The sequence below is a fragment of the Lontra canadensis genome, unplaced genomic scaffold (assembly GCF_010015895.1).
Source record: "Lontra canadensis isolate GAN:19392208 unplaced genomic scaffold, GSC_riverotter_1.0 scaffold94, whole genome shotgun sequence".
Lineage (NCBI taxonomy): Eukaryota > Metazoa > Chordata > Mammalia > Carnivora > Mustelidae > Lontra > Lontra canadensis.
The window spans coordinates 2626920-2651797 of NW_022631088.1; the positions used below are offsets into that span (position 1 = coordinate 2626920).

A 24878-nucleotide genomic window follows, 5' to 3' on the forward strand; every position below is an offset into this window, starting at 1 on the left:
TCGGAAGGAACCGGCACCCAGCCGCCGCCGCTGCCCCCGCCCCCACCCCCGCCGACCCTCCTCTCGGGAGGACGCCCCGGGCTTCCCAGGGGGGAGGGGGCACGCAGCCCCCCGGCCCCCTTTGTGCGGGGCCGGGCCCCCCATTTCCATGCGAGGTTCTGACGCTCCCCCTCTCCCCCGCTTCAGTTAATCTTTGTTCCCCTTTTCTGCTGAGAGGAGAAAAAAAAAAAAGAAAGAAAGAAAAGGAGGAAAAAAGGCGTGACTTGATTTTCAAACGAAACTCCCACAGCAAACAAAACCCTTTTAGAGAAATAAGAAAGGAGGAAGAAGGAAGAAAAGAGGGAAGGAAAAAAAAGGAGAAAGAAAACCCTCCAGGCTTTCAATTTGAGTGGGAGAGTTGAACCGAAAGAAAGAGAAAGAAAGGAAGAAAAATCCTCTCTGCGGTAGAAAGAGAAAAGAAAACTTGGGCTGACAAGAGGGGGGTGCTGGGGGGGGTGGAAGGAAGTGAGAAAACAAAAGAGAGATAAAAGGGCTGCTTTTCTGTCTCTCTTCCTCTGCGAGCTGGGTTAGGAGGAGCTGTTTTGCATCCCTTCACGTCAGCCCTGCCTCATTCCCTTCTTCCAGGGAGGGAGAGAGCGAGCAGGAGGGAGAGAGAGCGAGAGAGGAGAGGGAGAGAGAGGAGGGAGAGAGAGAGAGAGAGAGAGAGAGAGAGAGAGAGAGAGAGAAAGAGAAGAGCCGGAGGGAGGGCGGCAGGAGCAGGCGGCGGGCGCGCGTGGAGGCGGGCGGCGGGCGCGCAGCAGCAGCCCGGGCGGTGGGCAGCCAGGAGCCCCCGGCCCCGGCCCCGGCCCGCCGAGGGCCCCAGCGCAGGAGCCGCGCCCGGAGCAGGGTGAGTGTCCCGCGCGGCCCCCCGGCCCCTGGCCCCGCAGCACCGGGCGGCGCGCCGGCGGGGGCGCGGGGGGCGCGGGGGTGGGTCGAGGCGGCCGCGGCCGACCCGCCCCCCGCCTCTCCCCGGGGACGGCCGCGCGCAGGCCCGCGCCGCGCTGCAAACATGTCGTCTTTTCCTTTCACTTCCACATTCCCTCATGCCGGGGAGCTGGAGGGAGAGAGGGAGAGCCGGGGAAAGAGGGAGAGATGGCGTCTGGGGGGTGGGGGGGGCGAGGAGGGGGAGGGGAGGGAGGGAGGGAGCGAGCGAAAGAGGGCGAGAGCGAGGAGAGCGCGCGAATGAGCGAGCGAGCGAGGAGAGAGAGAGGGAGAGAGAGAGAAGCAGAAATGAAAGGAAAGCGCCGCGGTGGCGGCGGCGGCGGCTGAGCTGGAGGCCGGGGAGGCGGTGGCGGCGGCGGCTCCCGGGCCCGCACGTGGGTGTCCCGGCGCCCCGCGCGCTCCCCCCACACCCGGCCCGGGACTCAAAGTTTCACCCCCTCGCCGCGCCGCCCCGCCCCTGCGGCTGCCCACAAACTTTATTCTCCGGGTGGCGGGGGGGGGGGGGGTTGCTGCCCCTCCCCGCCGTCCCGGGGGGGGGGGCGGGGGAGGGCCGAGCGCGCCGCCGCGGAGGAGGTGGGGGATCCAGGGCGCCCCGGAGGGCAGCAGGCGGCCACACGCGGTGCGCTGCTGGAACCCGGCGGGGCGGGCGTCGGGGCGCCCCGGGCGGGGGACCTGTTGAAGGCGCTCGCCGGCTGGCGGGGTCCCCACGGCCTGTCCCTAGGCTCCCTAGTTTCACTTCCCCTTCCTCGTCGCCGCTCTCTGTCTCCTCGCGGTCATTTTCCTAATTGGACGGAGCTGTGGGGTGTGATCGGCGGCGTCAGATTAGGGGGCCGGGAGGCTGCCGGGTGGGCGCGGGGACCCGGGGACCGACGGGGCAGCCCCTGTAGGCGCGCGGATCCCACAGATCCGGCCCTGGTGCCACCGCCCCCCGAACTGCGGACTTGCTAACTAGTGCGTATCGGGTTTTTTTCCAACTTGCCTTTTAAGATGACTTTTATGGTCGCTGCAACTGCTTCCCTCCAGTCTGAGCTGTAGTTTAGGAAGATTTAAGAGGCCTGGGAGGTGCTGGCGTGGGTTTTAACTAACCCGAAAGGGTCCTTAGTGTATCTCTAATCTCAGCGTTGGTTGGGGCAAAGGCAGAGCCGTAGTCTGGGTGCGTTTTCACAGGGACACTGCGAGGTGCTCGTCCTTCCCTGTCTGAGCGGTCCGCGAATGACCATCCTGGTGGCCCACCTTTGAGCTGCAGGCTGAGCGCCCTAACTGTTAAGAACGCCCTGAGCGCCTTTATTTCTATGCAAAGTGGAAACTCCTAGCCGGTGTGGACCTGGAGGGGACGGAAACGGTTCCCGTGGGCGCCTGGGAAATTCACAAAAAATTCCCCCACAGGTGTGCAGAGCAGGACTTTGCACCCTTGGGGGTCACCCAGTCAACTTTGAAGCTACTCTTTGAGTTCTGCCTTTGTACACGTGTAAGCAAAAACAGTCAAAGTTCATTTCTCCCAAGCAGAGGGCCTCTGGCCCTGCATCCCTGTTGTGCTTTTCTGGGGGAAGGGGGCCTTCAGAGTACCGGGTCTTATGGGAGAAGAGAAGAGAAGAGAAGAGAACCACCCCTAATTGTCATTAGACATAGAACATGTATTTTTAGTGTTTGTGATTAAGCCAGGGGCCTGTCCAGTTTTTGGGGGTGACCCACTATGATCGTACCTTTCTTGTTTATGTTATTTTATTTGTTTATTTATTTGACAGAGATCACACGTAGGCAGAGAGGCAGGTGGGCAGGGCATTGGGGGGAAGCAGGCTCCCCCACCGAGCAGAGAGCCTGATGGGGGGCTCGATCCCAGGACCCTGGGATCATGACCTGAGCCGAAGGCAGAGGCTTTAACCCACTGAGCCACCCAGGCACCCCAGCTTTCTTGTTTATTTTAAAGGGAATATTGTTTTCTAGAGTTTTCTTGATGCCTTTATCAACTGGCCCATGAGCCACATGTCACCCTGGGCCAGGCACCTGCCTGACCCTAACTGGTCACCTTCAGCTCCAGCTGCATTCCCGTGCTCCAGACACCTGCAGGATCTGCATTACCCTCACTTGAGGGCAAAGGGAGGAGAGCTGCTTTCTTTTGAGTTGGGGGTGGGGGGGTGGTTGGGCATTTGGGTCACATTTTCTTTCCTGTGGTCTCTCCTGGTTGCCCACGTGTCTATGGAGGGAGATGCATTGAGTTGAAATGGGGTAGGTGCTCACTCTTCTCCAGGCAGATTGCTAGGTGAGTCCTCGTCCTGTGGTGTGTGGCCGGCAGGCCATTTGTTCTGTAGTGGGGTCACTTCCATTCCAACCGGGCATTTCCTACCAGGGAGACTTATTTTAGGCTCGCCGTCTAGAGACAAGGAGACAGACAAGGTCTGGAGCCGTTCTCAAATTGAAGGAAGGGAGACTAATGGGACCACCGGAGATTTTGCATGACTTCTATTTTGGGTTTGCCTTGGGGCCCAGAGATATTTCTTTCAGAGTCTGCTTAAAAAGTTCAAGTTTGAAGTTATAAGGGAGTAAATAAAGGAGAAGGCGGGTGTGTCTCAGAGGGTGCTTGCTCACCACCGGGTCCCAGGCTCATGTTGCTGAATGAAGGCATCTCTGCGTCTGCTGAGTCTCCTGTTAATGATGATGATTGATCTCAACCCTAAGACTTCAGAGCTGGAAGACACATCAGAGATTTTCTAAGAGACACCTAGGCACAAGAAAAGCTCCATGCCCAGCGCCACACTCTGCGGGCAGAGTCAGCATCTGAATGTGAGCTTCCAGAGTCCATGTCCAGTGCTCTTCAACACAAGGCCATGGCCTCTCTTCCTGCGGGGGTGCCGAATCAGGCTCTGTCCAAAGAGCATGGCTCTGAGAATAAGGAAACCATGGGTGTATGTATGCTGCTTGCAGGGGACAGGTAGACGGAACGCCTTATTGTCCGGGTGTGTTGCTCATGTACTGTTCTGAAGTGTTTGACAGGCCAGCAGTGACTGCTGGGGGGAACTAGAAGCAAAGGCCCCCAGTTCCATGGGGCAGCATTTCATCTTCAGGATGTCCCCAAGTCACAGTCAGCAGTTTGGGATCTGGACTGCTTTCTTCATGCTTTGTATTCATGTGCGATTTATTTAGGACTGATCTGCTGTGAAGAATGGATGTAAGGAAGAGTCAGAGGTCTGAACTGGTATCTGTTCATGGGTCAGATCTCCTCCTAGAACGTCAGCTCGTGAGGGTAGAAAGTCTGTGTTCATTGCTGAGCCCCTGTGCCCAGAGCAAAGCATGGCACATGGTGGGCCCTCCGTACTACTTGGCGAGTAAGTGTACTGGGCACTGGGAAAGAGACCTCCCTCCCAGAAGGAACCCACGAGTGACACACAGAGGTGGGGATGGGAAGGTGATTGATGGGACCTGCAGAGTTTTGCAGTGAGTCATGGCTTCAAACAAGCTCCAGACAGGTAAGGCAGGAGGAGCTGGGAAGAGTTGGTCCAGAATAGGTGGAGGCACTGGGTAGAGATTGTGCAAAACAACAGCGAGATCTCAAATTGCACTGCATAGACAGAGAACAGTAATAATCACGTATCTGGGGCTGGGCTTGTGCTCTGTGTGTATGTCATGTCCCTTCGTATTCCCATTTGGCAGATGGGGAAACTAGAGCACAGAGAAGTTGAGTCACTTGTCCCAGGGCACAGAGCTGATAAACTTGAACCCCGGCTGTCTGGTGTCAGACTTTGCCTCACTGGCTACGAGGTCAGGCATCTGTCCCCACACCAAGGAGCTGAGGCCTCAGAGCTTTGGGGTTCCTCAAAAGGGTGGCAGCAAGAGAACTCAAAAAGGAACGTTTGGTCTGCAGTAAAGTGAGGCTGGTCAGGGCACGTGCCCTCTGCTCCCACAGCCAGAGCCCACATCGTGCTCCAAGACCATTCCCCCAAGGAAGACGTTAGGGGAATGCTTCTTTGAGAGGCCTAACTATCCCCCAAGCAGAATGGCTAGTACCAGATCTGGGACTATTTTGCTCCTGGTAAACATTTAGGAGATGTTTTTCTTTTGAAGTATCCTTTTCAGCTTAAATTTTAATTGGTATGTATTTAAAACTGCTGGGAATCCTAAAGCTAGAAGTATCATCTGTTGGCCTTTGAGGCCTCCAGAAGGTGTTTTCCATGGGTGTAAACGTTCCCTTTCTTTCTTTCTTTCTTTCTTTCTTTCTTTCTTTCTTTCTTTCTTTCTTTTTTTTTTTTTTTTAAGATTTTTTTTATTTATTTGACAGAGAGAGTACAAGCAGGGTGAGGGACAGAGGGGAGAGAGAGAAGCAGGCTCCCCATTAGCAGGGAGCCCAATGCAGGACTCAATCCCAGGACCCTGGGATCATGACCTGTGCCAAAGGCAGTCGCTTAACCAACTGAGCCACCCAGGCACCCCCAAACATTCCCTTTCTACTCCAGGATTCTGGGCCAGGCTCTCCTAGAGCACAAGGGCTCCCCTTTCATTGACAGTATGATTTACCAGTCTCTGTGCTGGGCCCGACCTCATGCAGCTTGTAGTCTCCCTGGGAGACAGACACTGAAGTAATAATTATACAAATACTCTTTAATTACAGTTGTTATAAACGCTTCAAAGGGAAAATGGTACAGAGGCCGTGGGAGCCGATAATCAGGGAGGATGGAGGAGAAGGGAAGCTTTCCTGAAGAAAGGCCGTTGAAACAGCCACGGGAAGGGTGGGCAAAGAGGCTTTAGCCAGGGTGGGATGGTCCATTAACCTTGACATAAACCCTTGCTCCTCCGAGCGGTCCCGGCACCCCCAGCATCCGCATCGTGGCCCAGGAGCCTGCTAGAAGTGCAGAAACTGCATTTTTATGCAACTCACCTGCATGGTACAGTCTGAGACATGCCAAAGGAATCCAAGTACTGAGCCGGGAGCTTGTCAGCTTGACTGTGAATGAGTGGGGTGGCCACTGGGAAAGTTACTTCTCTGGTTAATGAGGGAATTAGATCATCTCATGAGTTCCTCCTGGCCTCTGTCATCTTTGGCTTTTGCTGGTTTGCGCTCTTTCCAAGCTTATTAAGAGCAAGGGCCTGGGCATCTGCCGCTTCCACCTCTGCGGGGGCCTGGTCGGGCGTAGGAGGGCTCAGCAGGCCGAGCCATGGCCTGCTGTCAGTAGATGCTGCACAAGCGGCGCCACCATCCCATCGAGGGCTGTGGGGAAGGATCAGAATGATTCGCAGAGAGCATGTGCAGCTTTGTTGCACGCAGAGAGATGGTCTTAAGGTGACCCAGGGAGGATCTGGCCTGAATCGAGAGCAAAACGGGCAAGGGTCAGAAAGGCTTTGGGGAAGAAAGGTGTAACATTTCTGCCAAAAGCGGAACCTGAAACGGGGGAGTTGCTCAATAGCCCATTGCTTGTGAACATGAGACTTAAAGCGTTGCCACAGAGTTTCGCGCCTGAGATCCCCACATCAGTGTGGAGAGGATGGAGGGCGGGGGGTGGGGGCTCGAGGGGGTACTTGAGTTGCATGTGCAGCTGTGCCGAGGGTAACGGGGATGAGCGTGCACTCTGCGCCCAGAGCTCTTGCCAGCTTCCAAGGGGTCTGTGGCCTCCCCGAACTAGGGGCAAATGCCTTTTTATTTATTTATTTATTTATTTTAATTTATTTGACAGAGATCACAGGTAGGCAGAGAGGCAGGCAGAGAGAGAGGAAGGAAAGCAGGCTCCTTGCTGAGCAGAGAGCCCGATGCGGGGCTCGATCCCAGGACCCTGGGATCATGACCTGGGCCGAAAGCAGAGGCTTTAACCCACTGAGCCACCCAGGGGCCCCTTAAATGCCTTTCTTAACTAATCTCCCCAACTCTCTTAGGACACAGCGCTTGCCAAGGAGGTCATTTAGGTTGAAGAGCTTTCCGGAGGTCAAGTGTCAGAACCAGGCCTGGCACTGGACAGTCGGGCCCCAGAGCATCCCTGCTCACAAAGCCTCTCGTCGTTAACGGGGCAGGTGGGACTAGGGGAGAACTCTTCTGGCAGAACAGAGGTGGAGGTTATGGAAGTCCCTATGATTTCCGGTTAAATGTCTCCCGGTTGCTCATGCATAAAACAGAAAGGTTTTTCCCGAGAAAACAGGTTGCACATCGTACCAGGTTGCTGGGCTAGCCCATGAGAGCCTGTGTCACTATTGGGTCCAACTCATTTTTGTTTGCTCAGGGAAAAAAAGAAAGAAAGAAAGAAAAAAAAAGAAAAACAAATTAGAAAACAAGATGGCCAGGCTAAATTAAAAATTCTAGCTTTGGGCGGGAGCTGCTCGAAGACATGCACTGTTGAATAAGGGGTGAGTTGGTGGCAAGAGACTGGGGTAGATTCCAAAAGGGGGGTTAAAAGATGTGAGAAGCCAAAGCAGGGCCAAAAACGTATGACGAATCAGCAACTTCAAAAAGGTAAAATGACTGCTTCTTACTACTTACTAACTAATGTGTGTAGCTTGAAGACCTGACCCTTCCCCCATCCCCAGTGCCTTACCCCCAAGTACAGAAGCCTTTTGTTTTCTCTTTAATTAATTTCTGTGTTAGGTGAATTTTTATCAGTGTGTATTATCTTTCTAATCTATATATTTATAAATGGAATAAAAGGACTAGTAGAAGTGGGTTGACCTTTAAGATTTTATTTATTTATTTATTTATTTATTTGACAGAGAGATCACAAGTAGGCAGAGAGGCAGGCAGAGAGAGAGGAAGGGAAGCAGGCTCCCTGCTGAGCAGAGAGCACGATGCGGGCCCCGATGCGGGGCTCGATCCCAGGACCCTGAGATCATGACCGGAGCCGAAGGCAGAGGCTCAACCCACTAAGCCACCCAGGAGCCCCTGTACAGGGGTTTTAATTCTGTCTTCTGCAACTGATATCGTAAAGGCGTTTCTGATATTAAATCTATACGCTCTATTGTGTGTATATTTTCGAAGTACTGAGAATTGGAAACATGAGGATTTTCAGTGCCATCGGAAGCTGAGAGTAGGGGATCATGTTGTGGCCGGACTGCTTTCCCTTTCTTCCTTCCGTAGCCCCAGTGTGTAATACTTAAGGGGATCAAAATCAGGGAAGAATGATCACACAGAAAGCAGGAGTGGGTCCTCCCTCCAGATTTACATGGGAAGCTGTAACTTCTGTGATGACTCTTGGTGATGTGTGGTTTATCTTCTTTCTGGGTCATGTCTGAACGCCATCCATGACCCTTCCCTTTCCCAGTGGGGCAGCGGTGGGATGGGCCTCTAGATGGGAAGGGCTCTCCCGTGTGCCTTTGGTAAAAAACAAGAGCCAAGCTTTGGTGGTGGTTTTGTGCACCATATCACAATGTCCTCACAAGGACCACATCCCCTCCGGCCTTCTGAAAAGCATCAGGTACCCTTTGGGGGCTGACAGGGCTGGTAGGCTAACCCCCACTCTGTGATGTTTGATCCTGGAGCCGCACCTCCCATCACCAGCCACAGACCACGAGTTCACTGTGGTCTTGCCATTACCTAAAAGCAGGTCAGCTCTGAAATTCAGAATTCTTCTCATCCCCTAACACCCCTGCCTACCCCTGCCCCAAGCTGGGACGTCAGTGCCTACCATCAGTCCCATCCCTACATCCCCTGTGTCCTGCCCCAGCTGCCTCCCTAGGCCTGTGCACCCCACATTCTCCTTTGGCCCTGCCTCTCCCCAAGTCCTGTATCACTCTCTCCCCCCAGAACTTCAGAGAAGAGTTCACCCTGTCTGTCCCTCCTTCCTCTCTCCCACTCTTCTCTCCAGCTCTGAAACAGTAGAACATTTAACCCCCCTACTCCTCCCTGCCCTTCCAAAGGCCCCTGGCCCACCCCCCCGATCACACCTGGCAGCCTGTTTGAGGGCCTTTACTCATCTGACTTCGCCGTACCAGATACTGTCATGGAGAGTGTTGGCTTGTCACTTGGGGCTCTCTTCCTGCCTCCCTGATCCTACTGTTTTCTGCCATTCCCTCCTCTCCTGGCAATAGTTTGGTGCCTCTGCCATGGCTCTTTGCTGCTTGTTTCCCTTCCATGGCTGTGGTTTCAGACTCTTACCCTATGTCCCTGTCTTCATGTGTCCTGTAAACGGTCCAGAGCTGGGTTGACCTTGGTTTTAGTTTTAGATATGTATGGATTTCTTTCTGCCATCTTATTATTTTGTGCTTTCTCTTTCTTCTGTTTCTGAGTCTTCATTCATTCCTTAACTTTTTAAAGACTTTATTTTTAAGTAATCGCTACTTCCATCATGGGGTTCAAACCCACCACCCCAAGATCAAGCGTTGCACACTCCACTGACCGACTGAGCCAGCCAGGCGCCCCTGTTCATTTTTTCTGATTGATTAAAAGTTCTTTTCTTTCTTTCTTCCCTTCACTCTGTTTTTTCCTCTCCTGTGTTGCAGGTTATACACTGTTTCTATTCTTTTAATGCATGCGGACTGTAGAAGGTATAAAAGTAGTTGGTGTCTCTATCTTTTCTCAAATAATGCAACGACCTTGGAATGCTTCATGTAAAAGTCATTGTTGTGACACATTCATTTGTCACACAGGGGTTTAGATACATCTTGTTTCTCTCTTTTCAGTTCCACAAATCAGGCACTTATTTATTTATTTAAAGAGAGGGAGAGGGGAGGGCAGACGGAGATGGAGAAGGAGAGGGAGCTGACTCCACGCCCACCCAGTGCAGAGCATGACATGGGGCTCGATCTCACGACCCTGAGATAGTGACCTGAACTGAAATGAAGAGGGAGGCTTAACCGACTGAGCCACCCAGGCCCCCTGGGCATTTATTTTTAATGTTCTGTGCAGCTAACCTTTGGTTTGATTTTCCACCTGTTTTCCATTTTGTTTACTTAGATTTCTCCTTGCATCTCAGACCTACTTTCTGAGATCAGAACCCCATGTGGTGAAGACCTTTAGTCATAAACTTTTTGGTTCCTCTTTGGCTAAAATCGTGTGTCATCCTTGTTGTTAATGCATTGTTTTAGTGGGTATAAAACATTAGCTTGATAGCTATTTTCTCTGAGTATGTAAAGATAGTATTACAGACGTGGCTGGGTGGTCCTCTCATGGGACTCTTGATTTTGGCTCCAGTCATCATTTCAGGGTCCTGAAATCTGGCTCCACGCTCAGTGCAGAGCCTGCTTGTCCCTCTCCCTCTCCCTCTGCTCTCCCCCTGCTTGTGCATGAGCACTCTCTCTCTCTTAAATAAATAAATAAAATCTTTTTAAAAATAAAGTAAATAAAGATAGTATTCCATTGTCTTCTGGCCAGTTGTTGATGTTGAGAAATTGCTAGCACAATTCTCAAGTATTATCTTCTGCCTGGTTATTGTTGATGGTGTTGATGGTGGTAGTGGGGTGTGTGTGTGTGTGCACGTATGCACACTCATTTGTATGTTTTGTTGTTCATTATTATTTCCTTAGGAGTGGATTTGAATCTCTTTGGCTAAGGATTCATTGGGCTTTCTGAAACCAAAGATTGGTGACTTTTATCAGTTCTGAAGGATTTTCAGCAGTTATCTCTTAGAATGTTATCTCTCCATCATTCTCTCTCTCTCTGGTCTCTCTTTTGGGAACTACAGTTAGATGTAGGATAGATCTTACTTTGTCCTTTATGTTTCTTAACTTTCATTTCATTTTTAGTCTTTTGGGTTTTTTGAAATGTTTTCTGAATAGTATCTTACTTGTCTTCCAACTCACTAATTCTCTCTTTAGTTATCTCTAATCTTCTGGTTAGCCCTTCCACAGAAGTATCGTTAGTATCAATATTAACTCACAAATTTTAATATATTTGCATGTTTCCATTGCAGTTACAATTTTTGATGCTTATCCTTTGAGTTTTTAATCTGGATGATTATATTTTTTTATTTCTTTGTTTCTATTTTATCCTTTTCTGAGGACACATGGTAGTTTGTGTTTTTTAATAAACTCTTACTCCTTACTTGTGTTAATTCCCCGTTTTATTAATCACATTAACTATACTTACTTTTGGATTCTGTATCCGATAATTCCAGTCCCTAAAATGTTTACAGGGACAGTTCTGTCCTACGATGCTTCTGCTCATTCCCACTCTTGAGGGCTCGCTTCTTATGTGTTTCATGATTTTTGCTTTTGCTTTTAAGATTTATTTATTTATTTGAGTGAGGAGGTGGGGAGCACGCATGAGGGAGGGAGAAGCTGAGGGAGAGGAAAGAGAATCCTCAAGCAGACTCCCTGCTGAGCACAGAGCCCAAGGCAGGCTCTCACCTGAGCCAAAATCAAGAGTCACACGCTTAACCAAGTGAGCCACAAGGTGTCCCTGTATGTTTCATGATTTTTTTTTTTTTTTTAAGATTTTATTCAATTACTTGAGAGAGAGAGACAGCACAAGCAGGGGAAATGTCAGGCAGAGGGAGAGGGAGAAGCAGGTTCCCCACAGAGCAGAGAGCCTGACGTGGGTCTCCATCCCAGGACCCTGGAATCGAGACTTGAGCCAAAGGCAGATGCTTAACCGACTGAGCCACCCAGGGGCCCCACGTCTCACGATTTTTGATTGTGAGTTTATGTTTGTTGGAATTCTATCTGCGAGGATTCTTTGAAATATGGATATTTTCTTTCTTCCACAGAGGATATGTGCTTTCTACCAGACACCTGAAGGCCCTTCAGATGAGTCCATTGATTTATAATTCTTAGTGTGCTGTCTCGAGGGCTTGGCAATGATCACAGATCCTCAGAGGAGCCTTTTATTTTTTTAAGTCCACCCATAGCCAACACGAAACCAGATTACTTCCTTCCTAATTATATATGACCAGACACCCTACTTTGTCTCATCATTTCCCTATTGCCAAATAGTTTCTCTCCATATTTGGACAAAGTCCTGGTCATGCCAGGCCCAGTTAAAAACCATGTATCTTCGGAGCCATCCCTTGCAGAATCGACCTGCTCTCCCACATCCATTGGCCCTGTTGCCTTACCCCTTAGTCTGTAGATGTGCGTGTTTAGACCCCACATTGGATTCTGAGTTTCTGGAAAGCTCGGAGTGGTGTCATTTATTTCTGGAACCCCAGCACCTGGTGCACTGTTGGCCATCGTAGTTGCTTAATAGAGACCTATTCATTGAGCAGAATTTATGGCAAAATCAAGTCTTCTCTTCTTCTTGGTTAGAATTAAAAAAAAAAAAATCCAAGCACAAACCTGCCCCGTAATCTTAGACAAGTCCAGTTTACTTTTTTGGATCTCAGTATCCTCAGCTGTAAAATGAAGGGATGCTTCTGAGATCTCCACTTGTTGTGAGATGCTGGGATTCGGCACAATTTGCATGATTGTCAGTCATGATAACATGGATCAAGTCTTGGCTCACAAATGGAATTGAGGGATGTGAGGGCCATGGAGAGAAGGAGCATGATTTGAAGCAGCTGGGCAGGATTTGAAGAGGAAAAAAGAAAAAGGACTCAGAGGCAAATTAAAGGTAATCTGATATGAATAAAGATGGCATTTTAAAATTTGTGACTTGAGATGACAACTTGATGGCTTTCTTTAAAAAATAAACAAACTAGGGGCACCTGGGTGGCTCATGGGTTAAGCCTCTGCCTTTGGCTCAGGTCGAGATCTCCTGGTCCTGGGATCAAGCCCCCAATCCAGCTCTCTGCTCAGCAGGGAGCCTGCTTCCCGCTCTCTCTCCCTGCCTCTCTGCCTACTTGTGATCTCTCTCTCTTTCTCTGTTAAATAAATAAATAAAATCTTTTTTTTTTTTTTTAATGAACACACTATAACACTATAAATTTCAGATGGCTTAAAGATGGTAAATATAAAAAAATGAACCCAGGAGATACTATGGCTTAAAACCCAGAAGCCATAAAAGAAAAGATTGACGTATTTATACACAAGTAAGAAATTTCTGTGTGGCTAAAATCATCATAAATGGAATCAGAAGAGTCTCCTAGTTCTCAAAACTAGAGAACATTTTTGCAACATAGGTCATAGATAGAGCGGGTTTCCTTAATATCTAAAGAGCTCCTACAAATCATTAAGAAAAAGACTTATGTTTTATTTTATTTCATCTTTTTTTTTCCAGGTAGCTCTAGGGCCAGCGTGGGGCTTGAACTCATGACCCCAAGATCCAGAGTCACATGCTCCACCAACGGAGCCAGGCGTCCCTCAACTCAATTTTTTTTTTAAGATTTTATTTATTTGACAGCTAGAGATGACAAGTAGGCAGAACGGGGCGGGGGGGTGCGGGGGGGCAGGAAGTAGGCTCCCCGCTGAGCAGAGAGCCCAGTGCTGGGCTCCATCCCAGGACCCTGGGGTCATGACCTGAGCCGAAGGCAGAGGCTTTAACCCACTGAGCCACCGAGACACCCCTCAACTCAATTTTTAAAAGAGACTACAAACATGGAGAGTTCACAGAATAAGAAATACAAATGGTTCTTAACCTTGTAAGACCATGCTCAGCCCTCTGCTAATTAGAGAGATGCAAGGTAACTCTATTCTGGAGAAGTCCTAGTGGGGACAGATACTCCCATCATTGTCTGTAAAATGCATGTTGTACAGTGAGGATTTTGACAATATTTATTAAAATCCAGAGTGCACAAGCAATTCCAGTTCTGGGAATTTTTCTCACAGGTATGTGGCATAACATGCAAAACAAGCATTTTTCAAGACAGTTCATTGCATCATTGATTGTAAAAGCAAGAAGCCAAAAAAAAGAAAGAAAGAAAAAAAGAAAACTTTAATGTCCACCAGGAGGGAACAGATAAATAAATTGACCTGTGATCATACAATGCAGTTTGTGCAGCTGTAAAAAAGAATCTGAACGTTCCCTGTGTATCCATGTGGCCCTGGTCACTGAGATATTTTCTTAAATGAGAGAGGACAGGACAGAATTGCCTGTCTGCAGTAGCTCTGCAAGGTTACTTTTAATACATCTCAAATTTCATGCCTTATGTGCATATCCTACCTAACCCCCCCAAAAAAAATTATTTTTAAAGAAGGAAGTTAAGGGGCACCTGGGTGGCTCAGTGGGTTAAGCCTCTGCCTTGGGCTCAGGTCATGATCTCAGGGTCCTGGGATCGAGCCCCGAGTCAGGCTCTCTGCTCAGCGGGGAGCCTGCTTTCTCTCTCTCTCTGCCTGCCTCTCTGCCTATTTGTGATCTCTCTGTCAAATAAATAAATTAAATCTTTAAAAAAGAAAAGGAAGTTAAGGTTAAAAAAAAAAAGAGGAAGGTTAAGGTGGAAAGAAGGAAGGATGGGAAGAAAAACCTCACCTTTGCTCTGCATTTTCACACAGGGCATCTTAGTTACTCCCCTCACCTGTGAGGTTACCATTTTTATAGACAGAAACTGAAGCTTCAAGTCCGAAATGACGTGCTCCAGTTCACGGAGAGAGCTTTGGAACCTGGCATTGAATCTAGTTATCACTCCAGAACCACTGGGCTCCTGTCTGTAGATGAGTATTTTTTTTTTTCTTGTTTTCCTCCCTTATTTTTAACTGACATCCCATTGGTTAAAGAGCACTGGCTGTACACCATGGCCGAAGGCCCACCCCTCCCAAGGGAGAGAGTGGAAAGTTCTGTCCCACCTCCCCCAGCTGGCTTGCTGGCTCTCAAATGCCTTTGGGGCAGAGCTCAGGCTGTAGGTGGTGGAGACAGCCCCCGAGCCCAGCCAGCCACATCAGACACAATGAGGAGGATTAGGGATGGGCTTTGCAGCCCTACCTTTGAAGTTCCCAGCTTTTATCAGAGTGTCTGAACCTTAACATTATTTCAAGGGAGCTTTTATTACTGTCTGTGAACTGGCCTCAGGTAGGTACCAGCTGCCGTCAGGTGCTGAGGGAACACTTCCTGGTGCCTGAAGCCTGAAGCCCGGGCTTTCACTTTGTTAAATGGCGGAGAAGTTTTTAGGGCTAAAGGCACTTGGTACTTAGAAGATTCTGGAAGAATAATTTCCTGTTTCTATTTTTCTATCCAGAGGTGCAAGTGGATGGCATCCCTTTAATTCAAGGGAAGGAAAAGTGCTTGCCTTTTTCTTTTCTTTTCTTTTCTTTTCTTTTTCTTTTTCTTTTCCTTTTTTTTTTTTTTTTTTTTTTTTTTTTTGGTCTTCTATGCTGTTTTCAAAGTAGAGTATTGACAGCTTCTTTTTTGTCAAGGAGAAATGCTGCAGGAGAACAAAGCTAAAGGTGTTGGCCGTGTATAATACGAGGCTGTAATTTATAGGTACAGCTTCACCCGGGGGAAGAATTTGATGTCTTTAAGAGCTACAAAATCATCCAGCACCACCTGTCCTCGTGTGTGGCATCACATTTATTTTCTGAACTGGAGTCATCATTTCTTAAGAAAGAGGCAGGGTCCTTTGGGGCCGAGGACTTATTAAGGGGGTAAGAAGTCTTTAGGATCTTTGGGCCTGAGCCGGCCTGTCCAACCCCTGTCGAGATGCTACTTGGTATCTACAAGGGATCCGTCCCAGTGGCACACACTCCCACCCTGTCCATTCGTGTTTTTCTGGCTGGTAGAAGTGCCCTGAACATCACAGAGCTGTCCCCGTGTAAAGTTTGTACCCAGCCATTCACTGAGTGCATGAGCGGGTGGGAGGCACCCAGCATACGTTCCTCAAATGAATAAATTATTTTTATTATCAGAGGTGGACTTTAAAGGTTTTGATCATAAAGAGCACTGGAGAAATCTAGATGTCTGCCATGATTCCTCCTTGGGTTTTCCTGACGCTTAAAATGATTAAGACCATCTTCTGTGGAACTGTTCCTTCCTTGGGCTCTAGGTCATCTCTGTTAGGCAAAGGCCAACTTCTATAAATCGTGTGCTGAGTACTCTTAATGCCCTCCCGAGTGTTCCAGTCCCAGTCCTCCTGGGTTCCAGAACCCAGTCCTCCTGGGTTCTAGCTCATTCTTCAGGAGAACTTCTGTATAACATCAGCTAAGTTCTTTTGTTTCGGTTACAGAGCTTGTCGGAATCTGTCTTCCAAACCCCAATTTTATTTTATCTTATTTTATTGTTATTATTATTCTATTTTAGAGACAGAGAGAGCATGTGTGCGAGCAGAGGGGAGGGGAGAGGGAGAGAGAGAATCCCAAGCCAACCCCCCTCTTAGAGCTTTTATGCCTTTGTTGTAAAAATTGATTCCCTAGGGTCCCCTGCGTGGCTCAGTCAGTTAAGCGTCTACCTTCAGCTCAGCTCACGATCTCAGGGTCCTGGGATCGAGCCCTGCATCAGGCTCCCTGCTCAGTGGAGCGCTTGCTTCTCCCTCTCTCTCTGCCTGCCACTCTGCCTACTTGTGCTCTCTCTCTCTCTCTCTCTGTCAACTAAATAAATAAAATCTTAAAAAAAAAAATTTATTCCCTATCCAGGTAGGTTAACCTGTCTGAGCTCAGGAAGGGGCCTTCCCCCACCACCCTTTTTGAATTTACTGTTTAAAGAGACAGCTATTGTCCAGTCCTCCACAAAGGACAAAAGAAATGTTTGTTTTTGCCTTTTTGCACCTTGGCCCCACTGCTTGCTCTGTTTCCCTCTCCCGGTGGCAATTATTTGAAAGACCTGGACAGAGAAGTTGGGTTCTGAGTATTCTGGGGTAGGGCGGGGAGGTTGGCTGTCTGCTTATGACTCATACCCTGCCTGCACTCACTCCGACCTCCCAGAGATTTTAATTCCTCTTTGCTGGAAACTACCCCTTAGCTCTTGAAAATATTCTTAGGTGGTTTTAAGATGTCTCTGTTCAGTTTCGGGGTTTTTTGTTTGTTGTTTGTTTTCCAAATCCAGTTCAGGTTTGAATGTCCAAGGAATGAACAGTCTCTTGGTTCTTGGATCTCTTCCTTTTGTTTTTTAGAAAATAGATTTTATTGATTTTTTTTCTTGTTACAAAGAGATTTATGATTTTTGCAGAAAATTTAGGAAACATAAACAGGCAAAAAGGTGAAAGCAAAACCCTTCTATAATTATTAATATTTCAGTATATTATATGCCCTTCCAGCCTATATTTTTTTAATTAAAATGAGATCATACCATGTTTACCTTCATGTTACTTTTTTCTTTCCTTTTTTTTCCTCTTCTGTAACAGTTTGTGATTAAAATTTTCATGGAGTTAAATCTCTTCCTCCAAGTCACTTTATTTTTTTTCTTAGTTTTTTTTTTTTTAAGATTTTATTTATTTATTAGAGAGAGAGAGAGCACACACACGAGCCAGGGGGAGGGGCAGAGGGAGGGGGAGAAGCAGACTCCCGGCCCAGCAGGGAGGCCTCCGTGGGGCTCAATCCCAGGACCGCTGGACCATCCAGACACTTAACCAACCGAGCCACCCAGGCACCCCTATTTTTTTTCCCGTTTTAATTCCAGGAGAGTAAACATACAGTGTTACATTAGTTTCAGGTGTGACATATAGGGACTCAGCTTCCGTACACCTCCTGAGCTCATCGACCCTAGCTCACTTTAAAGGACTACACAACAGGGGCACTTGGGTGGCTCAGTGGGTTAAACCTCTGCCTTCGGCTCTAGGTCATGATCTCAGGGTTCTGGGATCGAGCCCCACATGGCGCTCTCTGCTCGGCAGGGAGCCCACTTCCTCCTCTCTCTCTCTGCCTGCCTCTCCGCCTACTGTGATCTCTATCTGTCCAATAAATAAAGTCTTTAAAAAAATTTTTTTTAAAAAGGGCTGCATAATATTCTTTCGAACAGAAGGACCTTAATACAGTTAAGCAGCCTCCCTACGTTTACCAGTATGTTCTCTCTTCCTGTCTTCTAAGGGACGTTGTTGGGTATTTTTGCCCACAGCCTTGATTATTCCTTGGGATCCGTTTCTAGAAGGGAATCCCTGGGCCGAGGACACCTTCTAAAGGCTCTTTTCTGATAGCTAAACAGCCCTCCAGGAAGGTTATACTGTTATTTTTACTCCTTTTGGGTAAATCCAAAGGCCTTTTCTTTTAAGCCCTGGCTGGGTGTTTCTCAGACATCACTTTTCCAAACGTGGAGCACGTGCTGATGGAAAGCGGTGTCCGGGCAGTGGCCTGAGCTGAGCGATGAGGTAGGATATCCCATCCTTGCCCCTGGGCTTGCTGGGGGACCTGAGGGCTGGGTCTGCTCAGATCGCCGGCAGCTGGGCAGGCCTTCGGCTCCCCAGGGAAACCTCCAGGTGCCCACCCTTAGAAGGCCCGGGACGATCCTGGCTTCGAGGGTTCCAGAGTGGTGGGGAACTCTGACAGTCTTTCCTCCAAGAGGATGCCCGAAAAGCAGACATCCCACCCTGAGGCCAGAGACCAAGGCTGCTCCTCTGGACCTGGCTTGGGGTTTGGGGTTACAGGTCCCGGGGATTTTCTATGCAACCCCCCCTCCTCCCCAGGGGGGGGAATGCGTCTGCCCAGACCTCCAGCCTCGCCAGCCTGACTCCTGCACCACTGGGCTGGAGGAAGGCTTGATGGAATTACGGAGGAAGTAACATTTGCTCAGGCTAAATCGGGCCTTCCTGTTCCAGCTTCAGACTCGCTCTTCCTCCTTTTCGACTCTCTTCCTCCTGCATGCCAGCCCGTTCTTTGGGGCAGTTTTGGTTGGCATGGCTTCTGAAGACCTTCCCTGCTTCTTAGCTTCCCTCCTTCCTCTCCTGTGCCAGGGACACCCAGGCTGGTGCCCACCTTCCGGATCTGGCACATTCAAGTGTGTCACCACCGCTCCTTCCTGGCTCCCCCACCACTTGCTCTCCCAGGCCTGGTGGAAAGGCCACAGGGGCTCCTGGAGGCCCAGGCTGCTCCTCTCCTACCCAGAGACACAGCATGCCAGCTGCTGCCCATTGGATTCCAAAAAACAACAACAACAAAAAAAAAACACACACAAAACCCAGCCCCCTGAGATGAGGGTCGAATGTTTCAGTTTCTATGAACCTGTGCTGGAAATGAGAGGCGCAGGCCGGGAGAGGGAGGCTGGAGGTTTCCCTTGGGTGGACTTTGTTTAAAATTTAATATGCTCTTCCTTTCTCTCGATGCACCAGCGACGGCTTCGAGCTCCTTTGTCATTGGAGCCCCGTTATCTGTCTGGTGGATGAGATCTCTTATCTGCCGGGTCCTGCCTCCTGTCTCTGAATAGCCCATCACCATCCCACCCTCGCTTGCCTGCCCCATCCCACCCCCCCATTTGTGATGCGCTCTTAGATCCCATTCCGCTGCCGGACAGAGAATGAAACCTGTCACTTCGCTTCTTAGCCAATTAAGACCTGGGGAAGATGAGGGTCCACTTTTAATGGTGTTGGGCGCACCAAGGCACAAGCGGTGGGCAACTTTAGTGTCCAGTTAGAGGGGGTGTGGAACCCCGCCCTTAGCAGTGGGGAGCGTGCTGGGTCCCAGAGTGAGGGTCCCGGCTCAGGGTGGCCAGAGACAGGGTCATGGGTTTGCCCCCCTGTGTGTTCCAGCTTCTGCCTGGGCACCGTCTTGGCCCTGGGGAGCTCTGCAGGACAGAAAGTGTTTTCACTATGGAAACAGGGAGCTGCTCTTTTTGCTACAAGCTCCCCATGGAAGTGGGCTCTGACACAGAGGGGAGGACATTACCTTAAGCCATAGGACTCGGGTTCACAGGAGCCATGGCTCTGCATCTTGGCTCACCATCTCCCAGCCCTGATGAGGCACAGCCTTCCTGACCAAGCCTTGGTTTCATGGCCTGTGAAATGGGTTTATGAGCCTACTTTTTACAGCTGTGCTCTGTGCGGGATAACACACGGAAATCGTTATTACCTGCGTACTACAGGGCCATCAAGTCAGGGAAGAGCCATCCTGAGTTCTCTTCTCTCTTACGAATCTCCTTATTCTTCATCAGAGCAGCAAACATTTACCAGGCATCTACCATGTGCTCAACTGTGTGGCATGAAGGGAAACAGCAGGGCCTTTGTGCCCAGTGAGCCCTCAGCCAGAAGGAATATTGGATTTACAAACAAGAGCACAGGAAGTTGGGAACATGGTGGGGGTAGGAGTGTATGCAGAGAAGACTGCCTGCTGGAGGTGGTATTTAGGGGAGTCTCAGCACACAAGGAGAGCAGGAGCATCCCATTGGGTACTGGAACATGCCAAGGCAGAAAGAACCGGCACATTTGAAGACTCAGTGGTGGTTTGGTATAGATGGCAGGTAGGATGTGTAGGGGAGATGGTAGAAGATGGGGCTGGAGGTGTAGGCAGGGGCTGGCCTGGGAATGTGTCCAAAGGCTTGGACTTAATTCAGAGGCTAGCCAGAGCCCCCATGGGCTCTGAGCAAAGGAGCAACATGACAGATCACTGGCATCAATCAGGAGACTTGGGACTCGTGTTGTAGTTAAATCCATGTGGGTAAATCCCTGTGGAAACGTTGACCTGAGAGTCGAGAAAGCCCTCAGAGGAAGAAGTGTAGCACTTCGGCTTGAATTCCTCCTCCTTTCCCCTAGAATTTCAGCTTTGCACCCATTGTTTACAGATAATTTACAAAAGTGCATTTTCTATGCTTGATTGTATTTCTTAAAACTCACCAAGAAATAACCCCAAGTAAAATTTTTCCACCAGGGTGTGTTCCTAATACATATTTATGGTTACCAAATTGACTTGAGAATGTAGGAAGCGCTTTTGAAATGTTGCATGAGCGCGTGAGATCTTCGCGCTGGATTTCCCCGAAGCCGGGCAAGAGAAAGAGAAGGCAGAAAAGATCCTGTGTTTGTTGAGCACCTGCTCCGGGCCCAGCACAGGGCTAGACTCTCTGAATTCAATAGCCCTGCAAGAAACAGCCTTCCGGACTAATCAGAGGCAGGGAAACAAGTTCACGCAGGCGGCCACTTCCCCAAGGCCTTGTGCCTGTAAGGGATGGTAGGGGGATTGGAACCCAGGTTTGAGAGTTCACACTCCATCCATTGAACCACTCTGCCACCCAGCCCTTAGGGCACACCAGAACAGTGAAGCAGGACATCCCGAGGTGGGCCAGGTGAGCCACTGGAGAGGCTTCTAGATGAAAATTAGACCAAAAATATGAGCTCACTCCCATTTTCCCTCTGTGAGCACTTCTGCTGGCTGACGGGCTGAGAACATGGCTCTCCTAGAGAGCCTTCTTCCAAAGGGTGATGGCTGGAAGTCCTTGGCTGCATTCTGATTGGGGTGTTTCAGCTGGCTGTGTAGACGCTACACAGAGCAGACTGCGGGAACTTGGTGCCTGCAGGGAGAACAGAAGTTTTGGGGGGAGCCGCAGGAGCTCCTGGCACACCACGCCACTGGTGAGCTCCCTTTTGCATTTGCAAGGGTCCAGTGGGGGGTTTGGACAGAGTTGCTTCAAGTTCAAGTTCAACTCTAGCAGTTGGGCTGGGGTTGGAAATGCGGTTTTAGGGGGTGGGCCTTAGAGATCATGTAGGAAGGGAAAAAATAAAAGCCCATGTGGGTCCGTTGTAGTAGTTGGATTTTGCTGTTTTTTTTTTCCTTCAAAGGACGAGTCTGCCTTCCCATTAACAAGGGCACGCTCGTGTGCGAGTGGGGACCACGGAGGATGAGGGTGACTCCCCTGGGTGCCCCTGGGAATGAACGTTCTCCTCCAGAGGGGACCTCCAGCCCCAGAGTGACTGTGGGTCCCTCCTCAGGGCTGCCATCTTCAGGTGTCATTGCCATTGTCATTACAGTTCAAATCCCGTCATTCCTCACGTTCATTTGGTGACTTCCTTAACCGCGGCCAGGGGACGGTTTGCAAAAACACTCCGTCGCAGAAGCATTTCTCTTACCAAAGCGTAGGCAAATGAGCATTCAGAGAAATCTTATTATTAAGATAGTAAATCTTGAAAATTTTAAATTTAAAAATACGGGAAAGTGTCACGGTGTCAGAGTGGCTCTTTGGGTTGAGCGTCCGAATCTTGATCGCAGGCTCGTGAGTTTAAGCCCTGTGTTGGGCTCCATGCTGCTTAAAAAAAAAAAGAAGAAGGAGAAGAAGTAGAAGAAGGGGAAGGAGGAGGGGGAGGAGGAGGAGAAGAAGAGGAAGAAGAAGGAGAAGAAGGAGGAGGGGGAGGGGGAGGAGAAGGAGAAGAAGAAGAAAATACCAGCAAGTAAAAATTGCCCATAATCTCCTCAAAGTAAAAAGTACCAACACTGTTCAGTGCCTTTATGTCTGTGGTCCCAGTCTTCTGCAGTGCACATATGTAAACATACCGTATTTTAAACGTGGTTACAAGCACATTGAACTTTGTATCCTCTTTCTCTTGCATTTGACGTAACATTATGGCAAGCAAGAACTTTTGAAAAGCCTTGTGCTTTGCAAGCGAGCATATGCTTTGCAGACATTTCTGTCAGCCCAGTAACCAACTGTAAGAACTCACGTTCCACCCACAACAGAAATTGTGCCAGTCGGGGACTTCTTTGATCCACCGTGCAGTAAACGTAGCCAAAATAATTGTAAATTTAAACAGACTAAAACCAAAATGCAACCACTTGAAAAAATTTAAAACCCTCTCCTAAATTGCTCTTTGGTCAAGGAAGAAATAAAGAATTTAGTGACAAATACTTAGAAAGCCTTGAAAACCAGAATGCCACATAACCAAACCTCTGGGAGACAGCCGCGCTATTCTCATGGACTTAAATGCTTTTATTATGAAGAAGGGAGACAGAGAAAAAGAATAAATTGAGCATTAGCCTGAGATCTTAGGGAAAAAAAAAAAAAAAAGAATAAAAAACAACCTCTAAGGAAAATGGGGAGAAAAAAAAGAGTAAAGCCAGAAATAAATGAATTAGAAAACAGAAACACATTAAAATTAGCAAATATGTTCAAGAGCTGATTCTGTTTTTAAACAAACAATAAAGTAGACTAATCTCTGGCAAATCTACTTCAGAAGTAAAAGAAAGAAGAGAAAAAAATAATAGGAACGAGAAAGGGAATATCGCGATAGAGACATTTTAAGAAATAAAAATGTAGGCACAATCGGCTTCAGTTTGAAAATCTCAAGTAAATGAAGGCTCTTCTGAAAATATGTATGTTGTTAATTGAGGGGAAAAAAACCCAAACTTGTGATTGTTATCAAAGCACTGCCCCCTTTACCCAAAGAAGACACCAGTCCCAAGTGTTTTTGCTAGGTAATTATTTCAAATTTGATAATACTGATAACATTAAGCTAGTCCATGGCTTAGCACAAGATTGATGGAATGATCCAGTTCATTCTACAAAGCAAAATAAGCCTGATATTAACCATGGCACAGAGACCATATTAAAGAATGGAAATGTTATGTTGGAAATAGAATTCAATAATGTATTAAACAAGTCATCTACCATAACCCAGTGGGGGCAATTGTCAATATCAGGAAAGCTTTATATAGTAACTACGTCATGCTAATGGGTTAAAGAAGTAAAACCAAATTGATTCCAATATATGCTGGGGAAAATTGATTAAAATCGAACAACCATTTCTACCTAATCAATACACCAAAAAAGGAATGGAAGGGTGCATTTGTAGAGTGATGAAGAGTATCTATTTCAAACCAATAGCCAATGTTGTAATTAACCATGAAACACTAGAAGCGTTCCTTTTGAAACCCATAACAAAGTAAGGAGGCCCGCCATCATATTCACTGTCTAACGTTGCTTTTAGAATCCCCAGTAATACTGAAACAGAAATACATACGAAAGAAAAAGTAAACGTTCCGTATATACAGTTTACTCTATACCAAATCTTGGGCTAGAGGTCCATTTCTAAAGTTTAGAAATTAAAAAGTCATAGGGGCACCTGGGTGGATCAGTGGGTTAAGCCTCTGCCTTCAGCTCAGGTCATGATCCCAGGGTTCTGGGATCGAGCCCCACATCTGGCTGTCTGCTCAGCCTGCCTCTCTGGATGCCACCCAGGCATCCCTACCTTTTAATTTTAAAGCAGGAGTTTTCACCAAGGTTATAATGAAAAATTGCAAATAGAAATGAAAGAACAGTACAGTAAATACTCATGCCCTCATATTTAGATGTTGCCATGATATCCGCTGCCATATTTGTTTCATCTATACATGTATGTGGTTTTTTTTTTCCTGAACCATTTTGAAGTTGCAGAATATATACACTCCTGAATTACTTCAGTTTTGAATTCCAAATTTCCTGGAATTTAGCTATCTGTGTGGAGGATTACATCTTCCAAAGTGTGTTTCTGCAGATTGTCCCAGCCCTTAAGAAGGCATTCAGGAGGGACACCTGGGTGGTTCAGTGGGTTAATAAGCCTTTGCCTTCAGCTCGGGTCATGATCTCAGGGTCCTGGGATCGAGCCCCGCATTGGGATCTCTGCTCTTTAGGGAGCCTACTCCCCCTCCCCCGCCTGCTGTTCTGCCTACATGTGATCTCTCTCTCTGTCAAAAAAAATAAATAAAATCTTAAAAAAAAAAAAAGAAAGGTGGCATTCCGGAGTCACAGTGACAACCTTCTGGTATTTAAGAGAAAAGAAAGTGCATAAAGAAAGTCAGGCCCGGGGACGCCTGGGTGGCTCAGTTGGTTAAGCGACTGCCTTCGGCTCAGGTCATGTTCCCAGGGTCCTGGGATCGAGTCCCGCGTTGGGCTCCTTGCTCCGCAGGGAGCCTGCTTCTCCATCTACCACTCTGTCTGCCTGTGCTCTCTCTCTCTCTCTCTCTCTCTCTCTCTCTCTCTGACAAATAAATAAATAAAATCTTTAAAAAAAAAAAAAGAAAGAAAGTCAGGCCCTGTACTAATGGTCTCAGCTTAATCCTCTTTCACAGCCGTATGAAGGAGGTGTTGTGCCAGTTTGGGGTACAGCTGAAGTTCAAAGAGGTTAAGTGACTTATCCAAGTGCACACAGTGGCGTTGTTCAACCCAGACCCATCTGACACCATCGAATCATACATCCACCTCTTCCCTTTATCTTCTCTCTTCATGAACACATGAAGACATTTTGTGGGCCGTATGGACAAACAGGAAGCAATCTGAGTGTCCTTGCGTGCGCGTGTGGGCAGGC

At 48.3% G+C, this 24878-nt stretch overlaps 1 protein-coding gene across 1 annotated transcript in view; it reads left to right on the forward strand.

Moving 5' to 3' along the window:
• Positions 1 to 835: 835 nt before the first annotated feature.
• Positions 836 to 24878, forward strand: part of ZNF710 (zinc finger protein 710) — a 66353-nt gene continuing 42310 nt past the window's right edge. The window contains exon 1 of the mRNA XM_032836931.1: positions 836 to 886. The gene's annotated coding sequence lies outside the window, so the exon portion shown is untranslated. The remainder of the gene's footprint in view (positions 887 to 24878) is intronic.